This window comes from Falco cherrug, chromosome 1, assembly GCF_023634085.1.
Source record: "Falco cherrug isolate bFalChe1 chromosome 1, bFalChe1.pri, whole genome shotgun sequence".
In the NCBI taxonomy this organism is placed as follows: Eukaryota; Metazoa; Chordata; class Aves; order Falconiformes; family Falconidae; genus Falco; species Falco cherrug.
In genome coordinates, this window is record NC_073697.1 from 19,081,981 (window position 1) to 19,092,222 (window position 10,242).

Consider the following 10,242-nt stretch of genomic DNA (forward strand, 5'->3'; position numbering starts at 1 on the left):
GATTTTTCTTCAACATATTTTAAACATTCCCACTATATATTACTGCCCATTAAAATACAAGACTTTTCAGGTCAGCAGGCAATACTTAAATTCTAATAACTAACTCCCAAAGGGAATGAGACCTGTTTGAAGCTTGCAGTCCCCTAACTCTGAGCACAACAGTTACTCCCAGGACCACACGGATCTTTCTTCAGACAAAACTAAATTTGAGACACACAGAGCCTCCCAGTGCCTCAACAAGAGGAAACACAAATAAATCATTAGGTCATTAGTAGACATACTGATTTATAACAATAAAATAAAATTCCCCAGAGTCTAGCCCCAAAAGGTACGTATTGGCTCACTTGTTTGCTATTTCTGGAAGCTGCTTGACAGAGGTGGTTCAATTCTGCATCAGTGAGACATCAAGTTGTACCAGCTAAGAGATTTTCTGTATGCTCCCTGTTCAGACACTGAGGATTTCGCTTGTAAGAGAACAAGACACAGGACACATTCTCCATGCGATGAAAAGGGATGATATCAAAGTGTGACAGAGATAAATATAGCATAGCCAACAGGATGATTCATACAACACGTGCTTTTCCAGCAGGACTCCTTTATTACCTTGACCTTGACTCTTTTGCTGTATTTTATAAGGAGGTGGAGACACAATGCAGCATGCTTAGTTAACACCAAACCCTGCCTTCAGAATAACCTGAGCGGAACTGAAATTTGGTCACAGAGCAAAATCTGGTCCACAAAGCCTTGACATATAGAGCAGAAGTGACTTGGGATGTAAAAATATTGATGAACCACAGCAACACAATGTCTGACAAGCAGCAATCAGAAAAAAAGACAGGAAATACGATTCTAGTGAAAAACATCCTCAGAGTTAAAATGGAACTTTTTAACTGGGCTCTGGAAATGTTTGGCTATCACTAACACAGAAAACTCGTCTCTCTCCTCTCTCTTTTTTTTTTTAAAGAAGGAAAAGAGTGGCTTTTTTTTTTTTTTTTTTTTTTGGTTAAAGAACCAATTTGAAGGAAAGAGCAATGCAATAATTTCCTGGCTCTACCAGTGATGTTCTCCTGTGACAAAGAGAAGTTGATAACTCTCAGCATTGTGGAAAGAGGAAGAAAAGATTTTTTTATGCATTTAGTATCATTATGGAAAACGTGACATCTTGGGCATTAAGGTCCAAATTCTGACTTTAACTAGCCTCTGACAAAAAAGAAGTCTCAACCTTCCAAATAACAGTAGTGTAAATAGAAAGCGCCAGAGCCAAAGACAATGTGCTCAAAACCCCACCACTTCCTTGCAGGAGCTGAGTTCCAGTTTGGCAAAACTAAAGGAATCAGATGTAGCTTCCTGGCTGCCAAGTGCTTGTCCAAACCTTTACGTTCAGCAACAGGGAAAAAAAAGGTAAGTTTTCAAGTAGCAACAGTGGAAAATTGCATTGGTTTGTTTTAATTTACATTAAAGAGCTCAGTCTGCACGTCAGGTGTATAAAACAAAAGCAACCATATGGATAGTCATATCCTTTATAGGAACACACCCACTGAGGGGCTCAGTAGTAGCCACAAAAGGTGTCTTTAAAGCCACTGGCAAACACTTTCAGCTCCTCTGCTATGTACAGGTATCTTCCATACTACACCCCTAAACCAGAGGAACGGTGACTGTATTTGTTGAGTCCCAAGGCACACCTTCTCATAGAAGATACAAGCCTCAGGTGTGCAATTACATCCCCTCAGAGCTGCTTCACCATACAGTCAGAAACCCCAAATCACATTTAGCAGGTGATTACCACCCCCCATGGTTCTTAAGGCCACTGTTAGAAAATTGAGGTATGGCAAAACAAAAGACTGCCGGGGAAAGGACTAAGAATCTTTAACAGCTTGCACCAACTTCGGAAAGTCTGAGCAAGTCAGAACAAGCTTCGGTTTTAACATCTTGAAAGAAAGGATGGACTAGGTGCTTGCCAGCAACATCCAGCTTTAAGTGTTTCTGAAAACTGTGGAGTATTTTACACAGTGACCTAGGCTACCCAAAACAAATGCACACCACACAAGAGGCCACCGGTCGCATTCCATACACCTGTGCCTGTTTACTTCGCTCACAAAGCATTTGTTTTTTGCACTGAAAAGTGAAATTCTACCGCTTAAGCTATTGAGAAGAAATCTGAAAAACTCCCACACTGGTGTTGCGTACACCTTACTTGCAGAAACAAAGATCACAGAACTATCCCAGTTCAAGTCTTCTTGTTTCCATTCTTCCATGAAGAATTTGCCATGCAATTACGGCCATGTGACTTCAGCACCAACTTTGACTTACAGTTCCTTCCCATAAGTTGTCCTCCTTAGAAATACTTATTAACTGTAGCCTGTAAGAGGCCGAGTACAGAATGGTATTTCATACTCACATAGGAGATGGAAAGAGGAGTGACATGGGCTTTTTCCTGACTGAAATCCAGAGCAACGTTAAGAGCACTTCAGAAGGAATCCACCACAGAGTAACAGAGACTAAAACTATCCATAGGTGATACTGCTGGACAGCAACATAACAGCAGAAATACATCGGCACGCAGCAGAGACCAGTGAATTGCAGACTCTGGCAGGGCAAGCAAAGACCTCAGGAACGCATAACAAACCTGACTGAGCCTTGAGATACTTCATTTTCACTAAAACAGCAGAGGATGAACAATTTCTTAAAGTTCTGAAAAAATTACCCAGGCAACAATAGACTGCAAAGGAAAAAGAATAACCCCAGTAAGCAAAGAACAAACCTGAAAGTGAATTTCAATGAAAGGCATTTTCCTCCTGAACATGCAAAGGAACTCTTTCTTAGTTCTAAAAATAGATCCAGCTGATGATGTGGGAAGGTCACATGCAGCACTGCTGACTGATCACTCACATATGAGGACTTTGGCACTTACTAGTGGATCCTGAATCACTCAAAGTCCTTGAATACTGAACTGCAAAAGTGTGATGGATACATTTGTGCATATGCTTGGGAGCATTAGGAAAAGTGCAGGAGTTTAAGAATGCCTTGAATTTCTCAAAATCTGCAAGGGTGGAAAAAGGGAACAAAACAAACAAGTCCCTCTTGATGCTGATGTGTTGTCAATCCATGTACCCTTGGCTTAAGCCCCAAGAATCAACTCCCCTTCTTCCCTATGCTCTTCTTCTGTGGGGCAGGAATAACAATGCGAGTCTAACGATGCTGAGCGTGGCCATGCCACAGCAATGCTGCAGTGCCAAGCAAGTACATGCAGGCAAACTGCATCAAGGCAAAAATCCCAACTGCAGGAAAATTACCCGGGCCAAGGTATTCCAGCTTTCCTACCAAAACATATAAAGCAATCTGTCTGTATTGCTGGACACACAAAGGCAGCAACCTTGAAGCATGGAATATGAAAAGACCACCACACATACTAGCTTTCTCAACACACTTGTACCTTACCATGATCACAATGCAGCTGAGACTTCCATCTGTAGGTTAAAACTGAGGAGGCCACAATTATTAAAAAATATGCTATATGAAGTACGCTCCATCACTGACTGATTAATCTTCTTATTCAGTTCACTTCTAAGTTATCTTTTAATTTATGGTATATTTCTTCATCTGGATGATGTCCTTTTAACATTTAAATTCAATTTTTCGTTCAAAATAAGGCTGTTCTATAAATGTGGGGTTTTTTAACCTTATAAATCTTTTTGATAGTCCCATATCTTGGGTTTTTGTCCTGGTTTTAGAGGAGAAGTTTAAAACATGAGCCATAGAGGATAAGTATCTTTTATAAGTGACATGATGGATTAGCACAGCAGTAATTATATGTCACAAGCCACTAGAAATTCTAGAAAAGTTCAGTTCATGCTCCATAGTGACTCCTGTAAAGCTTGAGTGATTTACAGAATGAATGAAATGGAAAAGGATGCACAAAGGCCTCAGATGAGCCAAAGCCAGCAATGAAATACCATCCACCTGAAAAAACAGACAACACATGTAAGCTGCTTTTTTTCTACCAAAATTTATGGGCAGACAGCTGAACTGAAAGCAAAGAAATTTTGATAGACAACTAATACTGGGACCGTATTAAGAAACAAATTCCCTCCACCCTTTAGGAAAATTTGTAAATAGACTGACTTCCAAGCACTTTGTTTAAACCCACACCAATGCACAAGCTGAGTATGATCTCCACAGTCCTACGTGTTAAATTTTGTTCAAAATCAAATAGCATCAGGAGAGGCAGACAGCCTATGAGCTAGCCAGCACAAAGTGTTAAGAAGCTGGCTGGAACTGCTGACGGCAAAATTGAGAGCTTTGAAATAAGAGTACAACTATATCAAATGCAAAGAAAACACAAGCACACTATCAAAGCCTTATGCTTTTTAACTTACTGAAGCAGAGGGGGTTTTTAGAAGTACACAGCATTCCCCTAATTGCACTCAGTGAAGTACAGAGGAGTTTTGCCATTTGTTCTCTTGGGAACAGAGGGCTCTTAAATATTACAGTGATAAAAGATTAAAATCCCACCTCTCTATTCAGCCAGCTGCAGACTGGCTCCGTCAGGGCTCCCATCCACCAGCAAGGTGCAGAGCTCTACAGACCTGAGGAGGTTACCATCCCAACCTCCCGCACTGCTGAGCGGACAGCTGAGCGGCTGCTCATCAGTCAGCTGATGAATTGCTGCAGTTTTCAGTCAGGAGTTTTAAGGCAAGCAAGCAGCAGGGATGATTTACTTCAAAACATCACGCTGTAAATGGAGTGATTCAGCAGCTGATTCATGGTGGCTCAGCTGTCCAGGAACGGGGTATGGGGTGGGGTGGACAGCTGGGACCTGTGATGTCATCCATGCTATGCCAACCCCACTACTGAATCAGAATCCTGACACTCCATCATTCTCACAGCATGCTTTTTGCCTCCTGTGTACCTCAAACAGAAGAAATAGAAAATTGATGATGTTAATAGAGATGGAGGCAGTTTCCCCTGCACTATCATCAAAGAGTATCACTGATTTCAATGTGGTATTAGACTCCCACTAACCCTGGGGAATATTATTCATTTTATGTGACAGGGATGCGAACCTCTGTAATCCTAATCCACCTCAGGTGCCCAAGGCCAAAACATAAACTTTCTGCATCTGCACGGCCAGTAGCTAAGTGTGGATCCGAACTAGTTCACAGTGATAACCAGGTTCATCAAGAACTGTTCACACATCTGTCTACAGTCAACAGAAAAAGAATCATTTCAGTACTTAGACCTGGGAGCCTGGATCTGCTTCTGACTGCCACAAGCTCCTCACGTGGCTTTAGTCAAGTCACTCAGTTTCTCATTACTGCATTCCTCTGCTTGACAGTACAAAGAGGGATTAGTGTGGGGTTATTTCCTTTCATTAAGTTCCAAGACCTTTTTTCAAAAGGGGTGCAGAAGGTGTATCACACTGTATTAATGCCAGAAGCACAGTACTAGCCTTAAGCATGAAGCTCTCTTGACACGGTTCCCTCTCCAACCTCATCAAAGCAAGACACCTTCTGAATCCAAAAGCTGTTGCTTTTTGCAGGCATCCATGCTTGGCCTTTTGGTGAAACCTACAATACCTTCAGAAGAGAACACCATTCCCTTTTATAATCATAATGGACAGCCAACTTATAATTCACAACAGCAAGCTGTAATAGTGTTAAGTAACAGTACTAATTTAATTTAATTCATTCTACCTAAATACTCATCACTAAATGCCTCTTTTTCCATCTAGATGATGCAGAAAAAATGCTGGTTTAAGGCGAACAGTTCACATAATCTCTATTTTTCCATTTGCTAAGACCTTATGTTTTAATGAACAGTACAGAATTTTACTGATGTTTACAGAGATATTTAGTAACTGAAAGGCTTCAGTTAAAATTACACAACAACAACCACAAAAGGCACCTTCCAGTGTTTAGGCTGAAGATAAAAAGGGATGGTCCCACTTTGGCAGTTAAGCAAGCAAATACAGCTCTGTATCCAGATCACTTATACTTGTCTCACACCCATTTATACCTGGGCTGAATATCAGCCAGTGGTTTCTAGACTAGAGCTGGGTCTGAGGTATGAGGGACCTGTAAAACAGTTGGCTCCAATCAGATTGACTGGCTCCTTGGGAAATCAAGGAGAAGACAAGTCTAGCTAAACTGACTGAAAAGAGGTTTTTTTCCCCTAGTCTAGCCAGGGCCATAGCAGAAATCTGTTCCCCTCACACGCTGCATCTAATGGTTTGTGTCAGGCTTTAAGACCCGGCAGCAGTTCCCACGCTCGACTGAAGGTGGCGCCTTGGGCTCTGCAATCGATGGGTCAACGTCTCCTCGCCTCGAAACAATTACGCCTGTTAAGTCAACTCACAGTAGGTAAGGTGTTGAGCAAACGTGTACCAGCTTGGGTTGTGAAAGGACCATTGTAAACACGGGCTAATAGCGTCTGAACCCCTGCAGGATGTTTAAGCAAGGATCAACTCCCAGCCCTGATGGGCAGGTACTGTCAGGTCAGCGTGGAAAAGCACCAGGCTCTCTATCAACGACAGCAATTACCTCAGAAAATACCCCTCCCCAATCTGACTCAAGCATATTTATCCTCTGTCCTATTGCTTATGAATCTAAATGTCTCATTGTGCTGGCTGATGCAGAGTCACAACTTCCCAGGCTCACCTCTCTACTGGCATGTAACCTGGTATTTCTGCCCATTTCCAGATGCGACAAGACGCAAGCAGAGTATCTGACCCCATGGGAGGGGCAGGTGATCTGAGGAACATTTTACTCCGGGGAGAAGACGCATTTTAATGAACCAAAACCAAAATAGCCATAATACGTGGATCTGAGTCATGCACTGCTATTCTAGAGCTGCGTAGGAAGACTGAGCTGTATTCTTTCCACGATCCTGCTCATTTTCTAATTAAAAATACAGCCATACTGAATACCATCCATTCACGTTTGTCACTGTAGTGATACAGGTTTTTTTTAATACTACTACTCACAGCAGCTATAATAGAGGAGAAATTAGCCATAGCTTTTGGCTAGAGGTAGAGTCTTTGCCTCCTGATTGTAAATTATGTATTGTCCTCACTGCGGCTGCAAAACACACTCTGGAACTTTTGTTTGCAAGCTTATTTTCTAATGAAGTGTTTATTAGATGATGTGGCTCAATCCCAGTCCCACAAACCCACGCCAAGCAAAGGGCACTTGTCAGTGCTTGCAGAGTACACCTGTGTATCTACTAACATTTGGGAAAAGATGGTTAAGTACGAGCAATCACAAATTCTGCCTCCTTCAGTGAACCACAGGCATCCTCTCCCAACTGACAGCTTCTTCCCCTACTGCCCAACCAGCTACCGAACAGCAGAACAGCACTCAAATGAGGACATGTTGAGACAAAGGCAAAATTAGCTTTTCATTTAGAAACACTGCATAAAGATAAAAGGAAATAAATGGTTTGGATCATCTCTATCTCCAAAAGTCAAGGGCTGTCTTCTGAAGACTGCGCTTTAAATTAAATCTCCTATGACAGCTAACCTGCTCAGCGCTGGAGCTTTGACACTAATCTCTCCAAATGGGCGAGAAGGATCACAGTTAATGGAAGGAACTCTACAAACTGCGCAGGGACACAGTTGCTAAGAACGACACACCCACATCAAGGATGTGCAAGAGTCAAGTGAGCACCACAAGCCTGATTGGACTGAGCTCCCATCACAATGACACTCCAATTAAAATCAGTACTAGCTGACTGACTGCCACCTTGTGCAGAAAGAAAAGTTTCTAAACCCTCTGATTTAGATAGGAAATCTCTGGAGTGTGAATCACCCAATACTTCTCACATCACCTCTCTCTTCACAAGACACCTAGAGCTTGATATTCAGAAAAGTTTAGAGCCACAATGCACCTCTGTTATCAAAAGAGTTCAGCACCTTTGGTCCCAAACATCACTTAACCCTTTCACATATGATCCATCTCAGACGTGCTTGAGAGTACCAGTTCTACTAAGTTTTAACCACGGAGCTTTGCAGCACTTTTTCAAGGGTAACACCAATGCCCAAGTAGCCATGTAGTCAAAGGTAGCCAAGAAAGATACCACCCACACAATTCCGTCAGCTCTAGAGTCATCATAACACCAGACCCTTACAGTGATGTAGCAGAAACTGTCAATATGATCCACACACAGCTCCTTCTTATCTTCACCCCAGGAAAACATCACTTTTTAAGTACTCCAAGTTACAAAAATAAACTCCCATGTTTTCAGCTTTTTCATTTCACATTCCTTCACTGATAGGGCTCCAGTGTTGAACTGTGCCTGTCATTTCTGACATGGTGTGACAGCAGCTCACCCTGCAGACCATGAACAGGTACGGTGAATCACTGCATTCCCCGAAGACTGTTTAGATAACTCATACAACTGGAGCACAGGTCACAAAATACTGTGCTGTCCCCAAAAACCTCAGCAGAAAGAAAGCATGAAGAACATGAACCAAAAAGGATTCATTGTACCATATAAAAAACCATTTCACTCAGTGTGTGGCACCGCTGTGAGCTTAACACTTTCATAAACCAGTACTTTCTTTCCTCTTTTACAAAGAGTTAACAAAACCTACAGCGGCTTGTTTCAGTCCTGCCTGTTTAAAGGAGTGATATCCCTATCACTAATCCAAAATCAGAGCTAGGTCTTACCTACGAAGTCTCTCCAGCACAGCTCACCAGTTAGCTACTTGTCCTGAGTACACTTAGCACTGATTTTCTGTTGATTACCAGCTTCTCTCCAAGACATCTCATTTGGAAGCTGCAAGATAAGCCCGAGGGACCAATCCCTCCAATGCTGCTCTTGGCTTTCAAAATAAAGAGACAGACTAGAGACCCAGTCCTGCCTGCCCAAGTCCCCATTTCCCAGAGACGGCACATTATCTCAGCACGCTGCGGCTGCAATCTCACTGAAAGCAACCCCCTCAACTCTCCTTGTTTAGATGGATAGCTGACTGAGGCACAGAGTACCTCTTTGTTCATGGCTCTCTTGATTTTTCAGGCCATTCTTCCCCTTTGAGAAGTCAGCCCTCCTCTGCTCTATTCAGGGGAACTCTGCTGAAAGAATTTTCCTCATCCCCCAGTGCTGTATTTAGCTTTACACACAGAGCAGACAGGGAGGCACTGCTTGTTATTAGGGCTGCCTTTGTTTACAGTCTGGCCTAAGCACAACCTAGCTGACTTAGCTGACAAGCAACACATTGGTCTTGGGTCGTTTAACAGCCATTACTCTCCTTCTGCCCCTGTACTGCTCCTATCTCACTCAGCACAGGCGTCTGAAGTTCTACAACAGTCACACGCAGCAGATGCCCAGCGAAAGAGCTCGTAAACACACTTGGGTGACACCACACACACACACACCTGTCCCACCCACACACCCATTTTACGCAGTCCTACAATCACGATCTGGCAAATGAATGCTTCTTCCCTCCTCCCATCCAAAAAAGCTGCCATCAATTGAACCCACGGGCATAAGGAAAAATGGGGAAAGCTTCTCCCAGGATTACAGCCACAGCAAGATCACACCGCACGGTTTTAGGACCCTGTTCCATCTTAATACGTGGAAGGGGACAGGGAGAGGGACCTGCACTGCCAAGCACCTTTTCTGCTGGGCTGAAGTCTCTCTCTCTGCCCGGCATTCTGATCCCCCTGAAACGAGCAGCTCTGCCAGCACAGAACTGGGTAGCTAGTAAGGAGATAAACACCAGGAGGGCAGAGACCATCCTGCCGGGGCCACCAAGCAGACGGACGGACGGACGGACGGACGGTCGGACGGACGCACATCCGAGTACCGCAGCCTCCCCGGACCGTACCTGGAAGTGGGCGCAGGCGTCCCCGGCCCCAGCCGCTGCTTCACCACCCGCAGACACGCATCGTCCGCGGCACGGCGCGGCTCGGGACGGCTCCGCTCCCGCACCGCCGCTTCCCTCGGTGGGACTCGGCGGGCGGCGGGCGGAGCGCCGGGAGGCGCCGCTCCCCCGGCCCGCCCCGGCCCGCCCCGCCACCTCCCCCGGGCCGCGGGAAGGGCGGGGGGCGGCGGGGGAGGCGCAGGGCGGGCTCCCGGCACGGCTCGGCCCAGCCGCCGCGGGGGCACACCAGCGCGGAGGCGTCGCAGCACCGCTGTCCAAACCGGCACCGCCCGCGCGTGTGGCCGGGGGCCGCTGCCCCTGCCCCGCCGGCCCTGCGCCTTGCCGCCGGCCGCGGCCGTACGCCCGGGCGGGCAGGGGCT

General features: G+C 44.9%; 1 protein-coding gene across 1 annotated transcript in view; it reads right to left on the reverse strand.

The window, feature by feature from the left end:
- The window catches only part of RASGEF1B (RasGEF domain family member 1B), a 30,399-nt gene extending 20,397 nt beyond the window's left edge, over positions 1-10,002 (reverse strand). Inside the window, exon 1 of the mRNA XM_055701334.1 lies at positions 9,827-10,002. The gene's annotated coding sequence lies outside the window, so the exon portion shown is untranslated. The remainder of the gene's footprint in view (positions 1-9,826) is intronic.
- Positions 10,003-10,242: the final 240 nt, after the last annotated feature.